This window comes from Rhinoderma darwinii, chromosome 4 (assembly GCF_050947455.1).
Source record: "Rhinoderma darwinii isolate aRhiDar2 chromosome 4, aRhiDar2.hap1, whole genome shotgun sequence".
Taxonomy (NCBI): domain Eukaryota; kingdom Metazoa; phylum Chordata; class Amphibia; order Anura; family Rhinodermatidae; genus Rhinoderma; species Rhinoderma darwinii.
The window spans coordinates 231056748-231074875 of record NC_134690.1 but is presented as its reverse complement, the minus strand read 5'-3'; the positions used below and the strand labels follow the sequence as shown (position 1 = coordinate 231074875).

At 42.9% G+C, this 18128-nt stretch overlaps 1 long non-coding RNA gene across 1 annotated transcript in view; it reads right to left on the bottom strand.

Annotated features, from left to right (window-relative positions):
* The window catches only part of LOC142761036 (uncharacterized), a 51134-nt gene extending 35393 nt beyond the window's left edge, over positions 1-15741 (bottom strand). Inside the window, exons 1-2 of the long non-coding RNA XR_012883485.1 lie at positions 15582-15741; positions 13771-13852 (exon numbers count right to left, since the gene is read on the bottom strand). This is a non-coding gene — a long non-coding RNA (uncharacterized LOC142761036). The remainder of the gene's footprint in view (positions 1-13770; positions 13853-15581) is intronic.
* Between the last annotated feature and the right edge of the window lie 2387 nt (positions 15742-18128).

The window sequence follows — 18128 nt, the reverse complement described above, 5'->3', positions numbered from 1 at the left end:
GGAGTCTTGATCATATTTCTTTACTGAGATTTTAATCTCTTTGATTAGTCTTCTCATTACTATTTAATAATAGTAGTCATATGACTGAGAAGGTTTTAAATAATCTAAACATGGACAAAGATAGTAATGGTTAATTCCATGACCATAGAATTACAGTTTCATTCATCTGCTAAATTACAGCTGCACAGTCCTCTATTTCTCCTGCCACTAACCTGATAATTTAGGGTACTGGACGACAACACCATAAGTTAAAACAACAAATTGAGGATCGATCTCTGCCTTGATCTGTGACCTTGTCTGGTATTCTATTGATGGGATACTGATCTGTTGTTTGGCATGAACAACTTTCCAAGGACTGCACCTGACAATGACAGATGTCTGTCTTGGTCAGCATCTATCATGCCCAGCGCCGACAGTTATCAGAAAATTTTCCAAATCTGCCTTTTCAGTGATGCAAAATCTCTAGTGTATGGTCAGCTTTAGTCAACGGAAGGAATTTATTAAGACTGGTGTTTCATACGCCAGTTTTCATAGAAAGAAATTTGGAGTAAGATGCAACACATTTTTTAAGAAGTGTAAGCCTCTTAATAAATGTGTTGCATCTTTTGGCTGGCCGTGCACCACGATTGTGGCGCATCCTCGGCGGCCGTGCGCCATCCATTCCATTCTTCCCATCGCCCATAAAATATATTAAAAAAACATACTCACCTCACCGCTCCTCCTTTCCCCTCCGTGTCACATCAGGCTTCCTCAGCATTCTACGTCGTTCAGCATCAGGGGTGTAGCTAGGGGGGGGGGCAGGCGGGGCATGTGCCCCGGGCGCAGCTTAGAGGGGGGCGCCAGCGCCACCTCCTCCTGCACTATAATTGTACGTGTGTCGCAAGGACACAGGTATAATTAGAAGCAATGAATGACCGGGCACGTTCCGTGCCCGGCCATTCTGCGCCTTTCCACGAATGAAGCAACTGGTACCTTTTGTACCAGTGAAGCTTCCGTCGATGAAAGGCGCTGACTGACTGACAGGTAAAAAGTCATCCTGCCCAGCCAATCAGCGGCTTTCATAGATGCTTCGTCCAACCCCCTGGAGACCTGCTGTAAAGGATCTGCCAGGCACTACGTCTGTGGATACTCCCAGGATTAATCAATCGACACCTGAGGCCGGACCTCTTAGACTGACTCCGGCTCCCACCAATCAGGGTGGCAGGCTCAGGAGTGGGAGAGCCTATCGCGGCCTGGTCAGTCGGAGTTAGCTCCGCCCCCTGTCCATTTATACCTGCCATTTTCTCTTCCTCATTGCTTGTGATTCTTCCTGGTTTCCTGGCCTTGCTACAGCCTTGCTCCAGCCTGCTACTGCCTGCTTCAGCCTTGCTACAGCTTCCGCTTATCCTGCTTCGCTCTGACCCTGGCTTGCGTCCTGCTCCTTGCTCGGCGTTCGCATACTTCGTGACATCCCGATTCTGACTGGCTCGTGGACCACTCTGGTTTCCTCACGGTGTTCCGTGGGCTACTGCCCCTTCCCTTGCTTGTTCCCTGTTTGTATTCCCTTGCACTTAGTCAGCGTAGGGACCGCCGCCCAGTTGTACCCCGTCGCCTAGGGCGGGTCGTTGCAAGTAGGCAGGGACAGGGCGGTGGGTAGATTAGGGCTCACTTATCCCCTTCCCCTTCTTCCTGCCATAACTCCTGCGCAGAAGAGAGCAGGTCTCCATGGCTGCCGGATGGCGTGGGAGCGGGTATAAGGTGAGTCTGAATAGTTTTTTTTTTAAATTGTAATAGAAGTGTGTGGCTGTATCTGCGGGGGGGGGGGGGGGGGGGACGACTTTATCTACAAGGGGGACTTTATCTACGGGAGGTGTCTATCTACAGGGGGACTATATCTACAGGGGGTGGGCTATATACAGGGGGACTATATATACAGGGGGGCTATATACTGGAGTGGGCTGTCTATAGAGCACCATATACAGCGGTGGGCTATAGCTACAGGGGGGGCTATATAGTATATAGCCCCCTGTAGATATAGCCCACCCCTGTATATGGGGCTCCATAGATAGCCCACCCCAGTATATAGCTCCCCCTGTAGATATAGTCGCCCTGTATATAGCCCAGCCCTGTAGATATAGCCCAGCCCTGTAGATATAGCCCACCCCTGTAGATATAGCCCACCCTGTAGATATAGCCCCCCTGTAGATATAGTCCCCCTGTATATAGCCCACCCCTGTATATAGCCCACCCCTGTATATAGCCCCCCTCTGTAGGTATATTGCCCACCCCTGTAGATATAGCTCCCCTGTGTATAGCCCAGCCCTGTGTATAGCCCAGCCTTGTGTATAGCCCAGCCCTGTGTATAGCCCAGGCCTGTAGATATGGTCCCCCTGTAGATATGGTCCCCCTGTAGATATGGTCCCCCTGTAGATATGGTCTCCCTGTAGATAGCCCACCTGTAGATATAGTCGCCCTGTAGATAAAGCCCACCCCTGTATATAGTATCCCACAAATAGCTCCCCCTATAGTGCTCCACAGAAAGCCCACCCCTGTATATAGCCCCCTTGTACATATAGTCCACCCCTGTATATAGTGCTCCACAGATAGCCCACTCTTGTATATAGTATATACAGGGGTGGGCTATCTGTGGAGCACTATATACAGGGGTGGACTATATGTACAAGGGGGGGCTATATACAGGGGTGGGCTATCTGTGAAACACTATATACAGGGGTGGACTATCTGTGGAGCACTATATACAGGGGTGGACTATATGTACAAGGGGGGGCTATATACAGGGGTGGGCTATCTGTGAAACACTATATACAGGGGTGGGCTATCTGTAGAGCTCTATATACAGGGGTGGGCTATATCTACAGGGGGCTATATACAGGGGTGGGCTATCTGTAGAGCACTATAGGGGGAGTTATTTGTGGGACACTATATACAGGGGTGGTCTATATGGGGGCACTATCTACAGGGGCTCTATGGCAGGCACTATCTACAGGGGGCTCTATGGCAGGCACTATTTAGAGGGGGCACAGTGTGTGTGTATGTGGGACATGGTGTATGGTACTATTATAATTAGAGGTGCAGTGTATGGCGCTATTATATTTAGGGGCATAGTGTGTGGTATAATGATAACTTTATCTTTATTTATAGGTGCAGAAATGTTGGTAAAGTGAGAAGCTGAAGACATGTGAGCCGCAAACTGCAGAAATGGGCTGTGACCGGGAGAAGTCATCATAGAGGTCTGGACCGGATGGAGAGAAAGAACTAGAATCTGAGACGTCACCGGTGAGTCACTTAATGTAAATCTTTATTCTGCCTCTAATCAGTACTGTAGTCACTGTATGATCTGCAGCGAGATGATGGGTGGTATGATTATGATAGGATTTATTTTTTGTGAAACAGCATCTCCCAGCATATCCTTACCATTGTTCGGGCCATGCTGGGAGCTGTAGTTTTACGCCGTACATACCTATACGGCAGGGGTTGCACTAAATTGAGCTGTATTTGTGCTGGTGTTGTATTTATGTAGTGAGCTTGCTTCTGGGGCTGTATATATGTACTGAGCTTGGTTCTGGTGTTGTGTATAGAACCCTATTGCTTGTGAAATGTACAAATATTTTTATGCTCGCGTTACATAAAAAGAAATGACACGTCGATTGGTAGAGAAAACAAACAAGGCGAGTGGGAAGGAGATGTCGGGAAAGAGGTTGGGGGGGGGGGGCGCCAAACTGAATCTTTGCCCCGGGTGCTGGAGAACCTAGCTACGCCTCTGCCTTATATGCGACGCAGCACTGAACGTCAATAGTGCTGCATCGCATACAACATCCTGACGCTGCCCGGCATCAGTGCATTGTCTGAGCCTGAGGGAACCCGGAGGAGAGAAGAGGAGCGGTAAGGTGAGCATTAATAGTGGTGAGGCTAGCATTAATTTTTTTTATTTCATTGTTTTTTTAATTGTACTATGGGGCGAGGGGGTGTAGCCTTATGGGGGGAGCAAAGTACGGGCCCCGGCATGTGCCGTTACCTTGCTATGTCTTATAGAGTAAAATCTAAGCCAGCTAGGAGCTGATGTAGTTTTCCACTATAATTTATGCCAGTTTTTTAATGTCAATTATAATACATTTGATGGGGTACTGTAGCCCTGCCATTTTGCAAAGCCATGCCCTTTCCACATAAGTGGTGAGGGCAACATAAAAATGTTGAAATTTGCAAACTACAGACAAAAAAAATAAATAAATTACACAATTTATTCTATGTAAAAACAAGTACCCTGTTTATCTCACATGGTACACTTTCCAAACTTTAAACATGACACTTTAATATAAATTGGTGTACAAATGATTCAGGGTATGGTCTGTTATTAGGGTCCCAATCAATGGCGGATTATCATATGGGCGGTTCAGCGGCCGCCCGGGGCCCGAGTCTCCCAGGGGGCCCATCGCCGCTCGAACCGCACACAATCTTAAAAAACTATGCAGCGCTGCTAGCTGCCGTGCTGTCCCGCTTGCAACTGAATCTGCGTCCCCAGGACGCAGATTCAATTGGGTTGAATGCTGGAGCCTCACTCCAGCATTCACTCTGCCGTGAGCGGCTCGTTGCAGGCAGGCGCGATGTAGTGACATCATCGCGCCTGTCTGCACGGAGTCACTCACAGGACAGTGCAGAGGAGGAGAAGCGTCCCCCACCGTCGTGGGAACCGGAATAGGTAAGTAGTTATGTTTTTTCATTTATTAGGTACGTACATATGGAGGCATTATACGGTGTAGCAGCAATGGAGAGAATTATACTGTGTTGCAGCTATGGAGGCATTATACTGTGTCACAGCTATGGAGGCATTATACTGTGTCGTTGCTATGGAGGCATTATACTGTGTCGCAGCTATGGGGGCATTATACTGTGTCGCAGCTATGGGGGCATTATACTGTGTGGAGGCAGCTATAGAGGCATTATACTGTGTCGCAGCTATGGAGGCATTATACTGTGTCGCAGCTATGGAGGCATTATACTGTGTCGCAGCTATGGAGGCATTATACTGTGTCGCAGCTATGGGGGCATTATACTGTGTGGAGGCAGCTATGGAGGCATTATACTGTGTCGCAGCTATGGGGGCATTATATTGTGTCGCAGCTATGGATGCATTATACTGTGTCGCAGCTATGGAGGCATTATACTGTGTCGCAGCTATGGAGGCATTATACTGTGTCGCAGCTATGGAGGCATTATACTGTGTCGCAGCTATGGAGGCATTATACTGTGTCGCAGCTATGGGGGCATTATACTGTGTCGCAGCTATGGAGGCATTATACTGTGTCGCAGCTATGGAGGCATTATACTGTGTCGCAGCTATGGAGGCATTATACTGTGTCGCAGCTATGGAGGCATTATACTGTGTCGCAGCTATGGGGGCATTATACTGTGCCGCAGCTATGGGGGCATTATACTGTGTCGCAGCTATGGAGGCATTATACTGTGTCGCAGCTATGGAGGCATTATACTGTGTCGCAGCTATGGGGGCATTATACTGTGTCACAGCTATGGGGGCATTACACTGTGTCGCAGCTATGGAGGCATTATACTGTATCGCAGCTATGGAGGCATTATACTGTGTCGCAGCTATGGAGGCATTATACTGTGTCACAGCTATGGGGACATTATACTGTGTGGAGGCAGCTATGGAGGCATTATACGGTGTCGCAGCTATAGGGGCATTATACTGTGTCGCAGCTATGGGGGCATTATACTGTGTCGCCGCTATGGAGGTATTATACTGTGTCGCAGCTATGGGGGCATTATACTATGTCGCAGCTATGTAGGCATTATACTGTGTCACAGCTATGGAGGCATTATACTGTGTCGCAGCTATGGGGGCATTATACTGTGTCGCAGCTATGGAGAGAATTATACTGTGTCGCAGCTATGGAGGCATTATACTGTGTCACAGCTATGGAGGCATTATACTGTGTCGCAGCTATGGAGGCATTATACTGTGTCGCAGCTATGGGGGCATTATACTGTGTCGCAGCTATGGGGGCATTATACTGTGAGGAGGCAGCCATGGAGGCATTATACTGTGTCGCAGCTATGGAAGCATTATACTGTGTCGCAGCTATGGAGGCATTATACTGTGTCGCAGCTATGGAGGCATTATACTGTGTCGCAGCTATGGGGGCATTATACTGTGTGGAGGCAGCTATGGAGGCATTATACTGTGTCGCAGCTATGGGGGCATTATATTGTGTCGCAGCTATGGAGGCATTATACTGTGTCGCAGCTATGGAGGCATTATACAGTGTCGCAGCTATGGGGGCATTATACTGTGTCGCAGCTATGGAGGCATTATACTGTGTCGCAGCTATGGAGGCATTATACTGTGTCGCAGCTATGGAGGCATTATACTGTGTCACAGCTATGGAGGCATTATACTGTGTCGCAGCTATGGAGGCATTATACTGTGTCGCAGCTATGGAGGCATTATACTGTGCCGCAGCTATGGGGGCATTATACTGTGTCGCAGCTATGGGGGCATTATACTGTGTCGCAGCTATGGAGGCATTATACTGTGTCGCAGCTATGGGGGCATTATACTATGTCGCAGCTATGGAGGCATTATACTGTGTCGCAGCTATGGAGGCATTATACTGTGTCACAGCTATGGAGGCATTATACTGTGTCGCAGCTATGGAGGCATTATACTGTGTCGCAGCTCTGGGGGCATTATACTGTGCCGCAGCTATGGGGGCATTATACGGTGTTGCAGCTATGGGGGCATTATACTGTGTCGCAGCTATGGAGGTATTATACTGTGTCGCAGCTATGGAGGCATTATACTGTGTCGCAGCTATGGGGGCATTATACTGTGTCGCAGCTATGGGGACATTATACTGTGTGGAGGCAGCTCTGTAGGCATTATACGGTGTCGCAGCTATGGAGGCATTATACTGTGCCACAGCTATGGAGGCATTATACTGTGTCGCAGCTATGGAGGCATTATATTGTGTCGCAGCTAAGGGGGCATTATACTGTGTGGAGGCAGCTATGGAGGCATTATACTGTGTCGCAGCTATGGAGGCATTATACTGTGTCGCAGCTATGGAGGCATTATACTGTGTCGCAGCTATGGAGGCATTATACTGTGTCGCAGCTATGGAGGCATTATACTGTGTCGCAGCTATGGAGGCATTATACTGTGTCGCAGCTATGGAGGCATTATACTGTGTGGAGGCAGCTATGGAGGCATTATACTGTGTCGCAGCTATGGGGGCATTATACTGTGTCGCAGCTATGGAGGCATTATACTGTGTCGCAGCTATGGAGGCATTATACTGTGTCACAGCTATGGGGGAATTATACTGTGTCGCAGCTATGGAGGCATTATACTGTGTCGCAGCTATGGAGGCATTATACTGTGTCTCAGCTATGGAGGCATTATACTGTGTCGCAGCTATGGAGGCATTATACTGTGTCGCAGCTATGGAGGCATTATACTGTGTCACATCTATGGGGGCATTATACTGTGTCGCAGCTATGGAGGCATTATACTGTGTCGCAGCTATGGGGGCATTATACTGTGTCGCAGCTATGGGGGCATTATACTGTGTGGCAGCTATGGGGGCATTATACTGTGTCGCAGCTATGGGGGCATTATACTGTGTCGCAGCTATGGGGGCATTATACTGTGTCGCAGCTATGGGGGCATTATACTGTGTAGCAGCTATGGGGGCATTATACTGTGTCACAGCTATGGGGCATTATACTGTGTCACAGCTATGGGGGCATTATACTGTGTAGCAGCTATGGAGGCATTATACTGTGTCGCAGCTATGGGGCATTATACTGTGTAGCATATATGGAGGCATTATACTGTGTAGCAGCTATGGGGGCATTATACTGTGTCGCAGCTATTGGGGCATTATACTCTGTCGGAGCTATGGAGGCATTATACAGTGTAGCAGCTATGGGGGCATTATACTGTGTCACAGCTATGGAGCATTATACTCTGTCACAGCTATGGGGCATTATACTGTGTCACAGCTATGGGGGCATTATACTGTGTAGGGTCAGCTAAGGGGAAAATTATACTGTGTAGAGGCAGTTATGAGGGGCATTATACTGTGGGGGCAGCTATGGGGGCATTATACTGAGCAATTACAAGAGCTGCAGGTCCAAGGGGAGAGACACTGTGTAGCACTATATACAAGGGGGGATTGTTGTATAGCACTATATAGAAGGGAGCGCTGTGTATCACTATATCTAAGGGGGATTGCTGTATAGCACTATATACAAGAGGGGGAGGGCTATGTGATGCTATTTACAGAGGGGGAGGACTGTGCAGCGCTATTTACAGGCGTCAGTGTGTAGCGCTATCTACAGGGGGCTGTGTGTGGTGCTATCTACAGTGTTTGACACAATTAGATTCAGGGGCGCAGTCTATGGTGCTATAATATTTACAGGCCCAGCGTTTGGTACTATTTTATTCAGGGGTGCAGTGTTTGGTGCTATTATATTTAGGGGCACAGTGTGTGGCACTATGATAATATTAACTTTGTTTATAGGTGTGGAAATGTTGGAAAAGTGAGGAGCCAAAGACATCTGAGTGGCAAATTCTGCAGAAATGGGTCATGGCCGGGAAAAGTCGTCATGAATTCTGGACTGGATGGAGAAGAAAAGAGGAAAAAAACTACGTTGTCACCTGTGAGTCACTAGATTTATAGACAATCTGTCATCTCTCCTGACATGTTTATTATAGGAAATCCTTGTATTTCACAAAGTCTTTGTGCAGTCCAGTACTGATAGACAAATAAGTGTTACTATTTCCCTTGTCAGGAGAATGTGTCCCTACACGGTGCGATACTGTCAGCGATGGTTGGAGACTGTCAGTAGGTGGGGACACAGCCTTTTGACAATGGGAGTAGTAACACCCATTTGTTAATGTCTGGACAAAAAGGAAGTGTTAACAATAGTTACAGGGCGGCGGTGGAGAAGGGGGGCCCAAGTTTGGATAACAGCCCAGGGCCTATGGTCTACTTAATCCTGAACCGATAAAAACAAGGGGACATATAAATACAAAAACACAGAAAAAAGGCCATACTTACAAATGGACACAGTCAGGTCAGAAACGCTGATGGAGAGTGAACAGGTGCATTTAAATAATAGTAGCCACTCCCACTGGTCTTGAGGGGAGTGGTGTGTGGTGCATGAGATGTGTAGTAAAAAATAATAAATGAGTAGTGTATGTGCAAGTAATAATAATATAAGTGAAGTATAGGGGGCAGTAGTGAGTAAAGTGCCTAAATGAAAATAAATAAATAATGGGATGCAAGTGTGTGAAACATGGAGGGATAGTGTGTAGGTCATGAGGCGCAATGTGTATAGCCAGGTAAAAGCCTATTTGTGATGCCTTGATAATTCATAGAGCGGGCTACCCTGCTTGCTAAGCCACATGACAACACACCATACTCTCCCAGCATCAAAGACCTGGCTGTGTCCAAAAGAAGCAAATAAAGTAAGCATGAAAAATACCTGGGGTATTAGTAATCATTTTGGCCAAAAGGACGCAAGCTCGCAATCCACGACAAGGATCCCCAGACTTGCGAGTCCCTAACTCCCTAACTGGAACTTAATGTTCCTGATATACAAACCTGAACCGATAAAAACAAGGGGACATATAAATACAAAAACACCGAAAAAAGGCCATACTTACAAATGGACACAGCCAGGTCAGAAACGCTGATGGAGGAGAGTGAACAGGTACATTTAAATAATATATTTCACTTATATTATTATCACTTGCACATACACTACTCATTTATTATTTTTTACTACACATCCCATGCACCACACACCACTCCCCTCAAGACCAGTGGGAGTGGCTATTATTATTTAAATGCACCTGTTCACTCTCCTTCATCAGTGTTTCTGACCTGGCTGTGTCCATTTGTAAGTATGGCCTTTTTTCTGTGTTTTTGGTCTACTTAATGCGCCACTGGTCCCAAGTCATCTTTAATAATCTTTTGTTAAAGTAGTTCTATTTTGTAAAGGGATGGTTTTTTTCCCCCTTACTCGTGAGAGTATTAGCCAATGTGCCTGACATTTTCTTTGCAATTTCACTGTTTTCTTTCAGTATACTGTTTTATCTTCAAACAATAGGATTACGTGGAGCCACGTGCTGGAATCTGTTGCTAAGCTATTGTGTGCTATAACTGAAAGAACAGATCCCTGGCTTATTAATGGCTCTACACATGTGCTCCTCATCATTCTTCATGATATAATGGTTATCCTTACTCCAATTTAACACCTTTGTCAGATAAACACAACAGTACACGCTAAGCGCCAACAAACCAAGGTGCCATGTGTTTCATATCAGGATTTTAATTTCAGCATAATAGTTTTTTTTTATTATCTCTCGGAAAGATGAACAGTTCATGGTTTTTGTTACTTTTCATACAGTAGATAAAGAAGATAAGTCTTGTTGGAAGCGAAGATGCACTCAAACATGAAGCTCTTTTTAATGTGTGAAACATCAGGTATCTCAATAAAATTACAATTTTTAAGACGGAAATGAAACAAGTCTCATTTGCTTCTGGTAATAATAAAGTGACCACATCTTTAGACCAGCAGGAGGGATAATGTTTCACATAAGTTTAACATTTAGTTAACTACTTCATGGCAATATGTCTGCTCTAAAACAGTTGCATAAAATGTAGTGTAGTGTATTTGGGTATAGTTTGAACTTTTTGAATAATGGAAAGGTTGACTGAGCCCCCACACTACTAAGCATTACAGGAAAATGTATTAAATTATATAATGGGAATAGGAAACACTCTTAACAACAATTCCTTCTAGAAGAGATTTATAGGCCACATTGTGTAATTTTTTTTCTAGTATTATACTAATTCGTTTTACAAATATACAGTTTATAACCCCCCATTTCCCATGAGGAGACAGGAAACAGGGGACAGTTGTTTTTTTTACATTCCCTTGCATTTTCATCCTATCTTATCTATTATTTCCATGCCCTGGATGAAGTCAGTCCTGTCAAATCTTGAGTCAGGCTGGTTTTATGGTGGGTGCCATGTGGATCTTATGTTGCTTTGTGCCTTTTTTAAATATTCGTTTGTGAGTGTAATAAACCTCATTGAAGTACTTTGTAACTTTATTGCACCATGTACGTATGTTTTATCTTTCACTGAACAGTGGACAAACTATGCACATGAACATCTTAGATTGAAAGTGTAAAGCCGATACCATCTTGTGGGGGTTGACTTTTATTCCTGGAACGGGTGGATAAGGTATACTACTACATCCCTCTGTGTATCGTCAAAACTGGTAGAGCGCGACAATTGTTGATTATTTTTTAACCACTTCATTCTAATAATTTTTTTTTATTAATATTCACATGAGACCAGAAACCCTTTTATATAATCCTGCTCCTAAATTCATGCATAAATCATAATTTAACTATATAGTCACTAAAATACCCCTCTTATATGCCTTTTCAATTAACAATTTTCATTTGTCAAGTGTAGCAACTTGTGCAGCATAAAAATAAAACAAAGTGCGGTAAACTCATAACCCTTAATTTTCCCCCATCCGTAGCTTCTCTAAACTCTGTCAGGCCTGCTTCCCATTCCAAATATGGGGGGGTGATGTATCTGCCATACCGGACTTTCTAGCCTATCTTAACAACAATGATTTCAACTTAAGGTTTACACACAATATTGAAAGAACCAGTATAAACTTTTTGGACTTAAAACTTATAGCTACAGCAGATAAAGTAATACACTCTGAAATATATCAAAAGCCGATATCAGGTAACACTATTTTACATGCTAGCTCAAACCATCCAAAGCATACTGTTACGTCAATACCTATCGGAGAATTCATAAGAGCAAAAAGGAACTGTAGTACAAACCAAAGTTTTGAAAGGGAACAACATAATATGAGTAAAAAATTGGCCAAGAGGGGTTATAAAAATTGGATGCTCAAAAGGGCCAAGGAGATAGTGAGAACCAAAGATAGACAAAATCTATTGATAGATAAATTTGATGTCACTGCTATCAAAACTCCTATCACCAAAACAGACAAGGAGATTCCCACACTAAGCTTACAATTCAGCAATCAGTTTCCCATTATTAAAAGCATGATTAATAGATATATTCCAATACTGTACGACGATGCAAGGTTGGAATATATACTAAAACAGGGGTGCAGGATAGTGGCACGTAGAGGATCGACAATAGGGAACATTTTATCACCCTCATTACTAAAAACCAACACAAGTAATCCAACATGGCTCGAACAAGAGGGTTTCTACAAATGTGCATCCCACCCATGCAAGGTATGTAACTATACCAAAGTCGTCAGAAAGTTAGAAGACTCTAGCGGCCAGAACAGTCATCCCATAAAGTCATACATCAATTGCAATAGTGATCACGTAATATATATAATAGAATGCACTAGTTGCAACTTGAAGTATGTGGGGAGCACTACCAGAAGGTTTAAAATAAGAATTTTGGAGCATCTTAGTTATATTAGGAATCCGGCAATTATTAACATATCCAATGCCGCGCGACATTTTATCACCTGTCACAATCGTAATATAACCCATTTGAAAACGTATGCTATAGAAAAAATAAGGAACAACATTCGCGGTGGTGATCTGAAAAAAACACTCCTGACACGTGAAGCGTTCTGGATATTTAATCTAAAAACAAGATTTCCGCATGGTCTGAATTTGAGGAAGGAATTGATGTTTCTATATTAAATCAGCTGGGATAACCAAATCCCTTCATTGTTTCTATATAAATCCGCCTTGGACTCCATAACACTTACATGTAGTAGGTTTTATTGGGAAAAAATTCATATTCTATATATATATATATATTAATTCTGACATATAGAACACAGTATATAAATAATTATTTCTATATCAACTACATAATGAATTTTTTATGTCAAAACACGAGTTTATAAGTTATATTTCATCTTCTCAAATAGAAGTCACTATAAGCCATTTTATACCTGCATGACCCTATCCAGGTCATGCAATGACCACACCTTTAACCATGTATTCTACAGTGGTCAGGGTGACATCTTTATCAACATCAACATGAGTGTCATTCCAATAACAATTCTCATATACTGGATAAACAACAGTTTTTCCATTTTCTCATATTAATCGAATTTTTAACAAAAAGGTAATACATCACGACCATTAGCTCAGGTATTCCAATCAGAACCATCAATTCTTTCGAAATTACCAAATTCATGTCCAAACTTATAATCCAGTAAAATAATAAAAGCATTCGCCAAGTTTTTTGCGTTAATAGAGTGACAGCCGACACAAAGTTTATATAACAACTTTCCAAGTTATAAGTATATATGAGTATCCGGGTAGATATAATAAAATATTAAACCCCTATATACATTATTATGATATGACTACATCTCAAATAAATTTATATAACTGAAAGTTTCCACTGTATATATTTTATTCACTTCTCTACGGAAGAATCCCCAAAAAATCTAATTCAAAACCCAGTTGATTATATCTCTATGTTTACAGCATTGTTAGGAGAGATTTATTTCTATTACATATGTATAAACCCAATCAACTGTGTCTTTGTTTATGATATATTTCAATTTTAAAATTTTCTTTCTTTTTTCTAAATGTCCGTCTTTATGTCTTTCTTATGTTGAAACTGGTTGCAACTTTGGTATGTAATTGGGAATCATTCACACACAGGGACACGAGTTTAACAAAAGTTCGAATTTACTCACATTTGTGTTGAATCGCCGGAGTCCCGTTCTTGATGCGGTTGTTTGCGATCCGCCTTCCAGCTGCGACTTTCTATGTTCTACACTGCAACAAGCCGTGAGTTAATAAATTACTCAAAACAGGGATTCACATGTATAAACATCATACAAAATCCCAAAAAGAATTAAAAATTGAAAAATAGACAATAAAAACATGAGTATTGTAGTGACCCTAGGGTTTTTGCATAGTGTTCATTTATATACCTGGAAGGGTTAACTGCTGTATCTAACCACCAGAACACACACATAGGGTGACCTTGATTAACCACCTGGTAAGGCTTTTCAGCTCCACCTATCTAAAATCAACTATATAAACCCATACTCTCGTGTCCCAGCGAGTGAATGAATGCCATGACTAAGAGCACCAGCCGTGCTTGAAACGCGTAGGCCCATTACACCTACCTAATACTGCCTTGACGCCAAGCCTGTTATCGAAATTTTAAACAAGTCTTTTGATACCAATAAAATTGGGAATACGTTCCTTTTTAAAGTACATCACTGCAGCGCTGGATCAAATCCTTTCTTTTTGTACCATTGCCTACCGTGGACCGTTGCGGAGATCCGGGCGAAGCAGGACTGTCAGGAGGCGAGCTGGTGAGCTGGAGGTTTCCTCCCCTTTGTATATACTACTACATCCCTCTGTGTATCGTCAAAACTGGTAGAGCGCGACAATTGTTGATTATTTTTTAACCACTTCATTCTAATAATTTTTTTTTATTAATATTCACATGAGACCACAAACCCTTTTATATAATCCTGTTCCTAAATTCATGCATAAATCATAATTTAACTATATAGTCACTAAAATACCCCTCTTATATGCCTTTTCAATTAACAATTTTCATTTGTCAAGTGTAGCAACTTGTGCAGCATAAAAATAAAACAAAGTGCGGTAAACTCATAACCCTTAATTTTCCCCCATCCGTAGCTTCTCTAAACTCTGTCAGGCCTGCTTCCCATTCCAAATAAAATCACCTATTAAGGTGACCTACCTTTTGCAGTCTGAACTAATTATTTCTGACTTTTTCAAATTAAGCCAGTCTTAGTTTTTCATGGACTTCAATCCAGAGCTCTTTGGTTTCCAGTGTGAGTTTACTCGTGTATTGCTCCTCCAGGTTCCATACCAATTTGTTTACATACTCCAAGTGAGAATTAGTTTTAATAATTATTTTAATAATCGAGACATGTTTAAGGTGAATCCACTAAGGTAGGCCTTAAGCATATCCCAAACCACGTGTAGATCAGCATGCGGTCTATTATTTAGAAGGAAGCTTTTTAATACCATTTTTATTACATCATGCTGATTAACAACCCCAAGCCTATATGTTCTGAACTTATAAAACTGTATGCCATTTCGGCCTACCCTAATAATTTCAGTGATTAAAAAGACATGGTCTAATTGGCCTTTCGGTCCATATCTCAGGTCCTGTGCATATGCTAATGCTTCCTGTTGCCCTCGAGAAACATGAATTGGATGTTTTCTCCGGGTTGTGGTATTGCCACACATCTACCCAGCCCATCTCTTCTCGAAAGATACCAAATTTAATGTATCCCATCGCTTTTTGAAAGCAGTAAATCGCGGGTTGGAACTATTTACAGAATTAAGCAAAGGAGAAGAGAGAGAAAAAACACACAGCCAGCCCCATATTTTCTGTAAACTCCTCTCACCCCCAATTGAAACATCAGGTTCTTCCATCACATAATAGAACTCTTCACCCATCCCCTACACACCATCCTAGACAAATTCTAACAGGATAAAAGATAAGTCAATTTACCGAAATTCATCTTGTGTCCGTTTCTATTGCCCTGATTGCCAACAAATATTGTGTATGACACTCTGTGTTCTTCTAGTGTAATGTCCCTCAAGGCCAAGGCACTACTTGCAAAACAATATGTTGTAAATGTATTTTATAATGTTATGTCATGCAAGATGGTATTTTCCTGGAAGTTTCCAGAAAGTGGGAGGAGTTTAGTTTATGAATAGTGGACCCTCCCCCCTCAGAGTGGCAGTTGGAGCTAGTTGACAGTTGGAGCCAGTAGTGACCAATTCTGCTGGAAGATCAGCTTGTGGCAGTTAAGCCCCTGAAGACAGGCTAGAAGCAGCTCACTGAGGAGAAAAAGCAGGAAAGAGAAAGAGATCACATTACAAGGACCTACAAAATCTGTGAAGCTGAGTAACCCCAGGATTATAATTTTTTAATTAAAAAACAGTATAGAAATGATCTTTATATGGTGGAAAAAGCGTGCTGGTGTTTATACACACACACACACACACACACGCGCGCACACACACACACACACACACACACACACACACACACACACATACAGTGGTATCAGAAGAAGCAATTGCTTTTTAATAAGCGGTCCAAAAATTATCTTGTTTTGGTGGCAGATGCCTGCCAGTGTTTGTACACACATATGATGGTATCAGAAGAAGCAATGGAATTTTTACCAAGCGGTCCAAAAATTATCCCTTTTTGGGGAGTATCAACAGGTTTGGTGTTATTTTAAAGAATATATACAGTTAGGTCCAGAATTATTTGGACAGTGACACAAGTATTGGCATTTTAGTTGTTTACCAAAACATATTGAATATACAGTTATATCAATATGGGTTTAAAGTGCAGACTCTCAGATTTAATTTGAGGGTATTCACATCCTAATTTGAGGAAGGGTTTAGGAATTACAGCTCTTTAACATGTAATTTCACAATTATCTCAAAAGATATTTAATGGGCTGCATGGGCTATTCCCTCGTTAATCCATCATCAATTAAGCAGGTAAAAGGTCTGGAGTTGATTACAGGTGTGGCATTTGCATTTGGAAGCTATTGTTGTCAACCCACAACATGAGGTCAATGGAGTTTTCAATGTAAGTGAAACAGACCATCGTTATGCTGAAAAAAATGAAGAAATCCATGAAAGAGACAGCACAAATGTTAGGAGTGGCCAAATCAACAGTTTGGTACATTCTTGAAAAAAAGAGCGCACTGGTGATCTCGTGAACTCCAAAAGGTTTGGATGTCCACGGAAGACAACAGTGGTGGATGATCGCAAGATTATCTACACAAGAGAAGAATACTCTCCTGGAAGCAGGTGTATCAGTATCTAAGTCTACCATAAAGAGAAGACTTCATGTGAGCAAATGCAGAGGGTTCACCACAAGGTGCAAACCATTAATCAGCCTCAAAAATGGAAAGGCCAGATTAGACTTTGCCAAACAACATCTAAAGAAGCCAGCCCAGTTCTGGAACAGCATTCTATGGACAGATGAAATTAAGATCAACCTGTAGCAGAATGATGGGAGGAAGAAAGTATGGACAAACCTTGAAATGGCTCATGATCCAAAGCACACCACATCCTCTGTAAAACATAGTCGAGGCAGTGTGATGGCATGGGCATGCATGGTTGCCAAAGGCACTGGGTCACTAGTATTTATTGATGATGTGACTGAAGACAGAAGCAGCCGGATGAGTTCTGAAGTGTTCAGGGATATACTTTCATGCTCAGATTCAACCAAATTCAGCAACGATGATTGGATGTCGCTTCACAGTACAGATGGAAAATGGCCCAAAACATACTGCGAAAGCAACCCAGGAGTTTTTTGAGGCAAAGAAGTGGAATATTCTGCAATGGCCAAGTCAATCACCAGATCTCAACCCGATTGAGCATGCATTTCACTTGCTTAACCCGTTAGTGACCGGCCCATCGTGTTTCTACGTCGGTCACTAATGGGCCTTATTCCGATGCCATAGACTTTTTACGTCGCGGCATCGGAATAAGTTTACAGATCAGGGAGCTGTCAAATCTCCCTGCTCTCAGCTGCTAGAGGCAGCTGAGGGCTGGGAGCGTCCCTGCTCTGCCGTGTGAGATCGATATTAGTATCGATCTCACACGTTTAACCCCTCAGATGCGGTGCTCAATAGCGAGCACCGCATCTGAGTGGTTTTGGAGAGAGGGAGGGAGCTCCTTCTCTCTCCCACCGACACCCGGCGATACGATCTGTGTCTGCGATGGCAGCCGGGGGCCTAATAAAGGCCCCCAGGTCTGCCTGTAGTGTATGCCTCTGGCATGACCTAGCAGATGCCTGTCCGTTTTAAACGGACAGGCATAATACACTGCAATACAAAAGTATTGCAGTGTATTATAAATGCGATCTCATATTATAGTCCCCTAATGGGACTAATAAAAAAGTTAAAAAAAAGTTTAATAAAGTTAATTTAAAAAAAAATGTGAAAAAATATGAAAAACCCAGCTTTTCCCCTTACACAATGCTTTACTATTAAAAAAACAAAATAAAGTTAAAAAGTTACACATATTT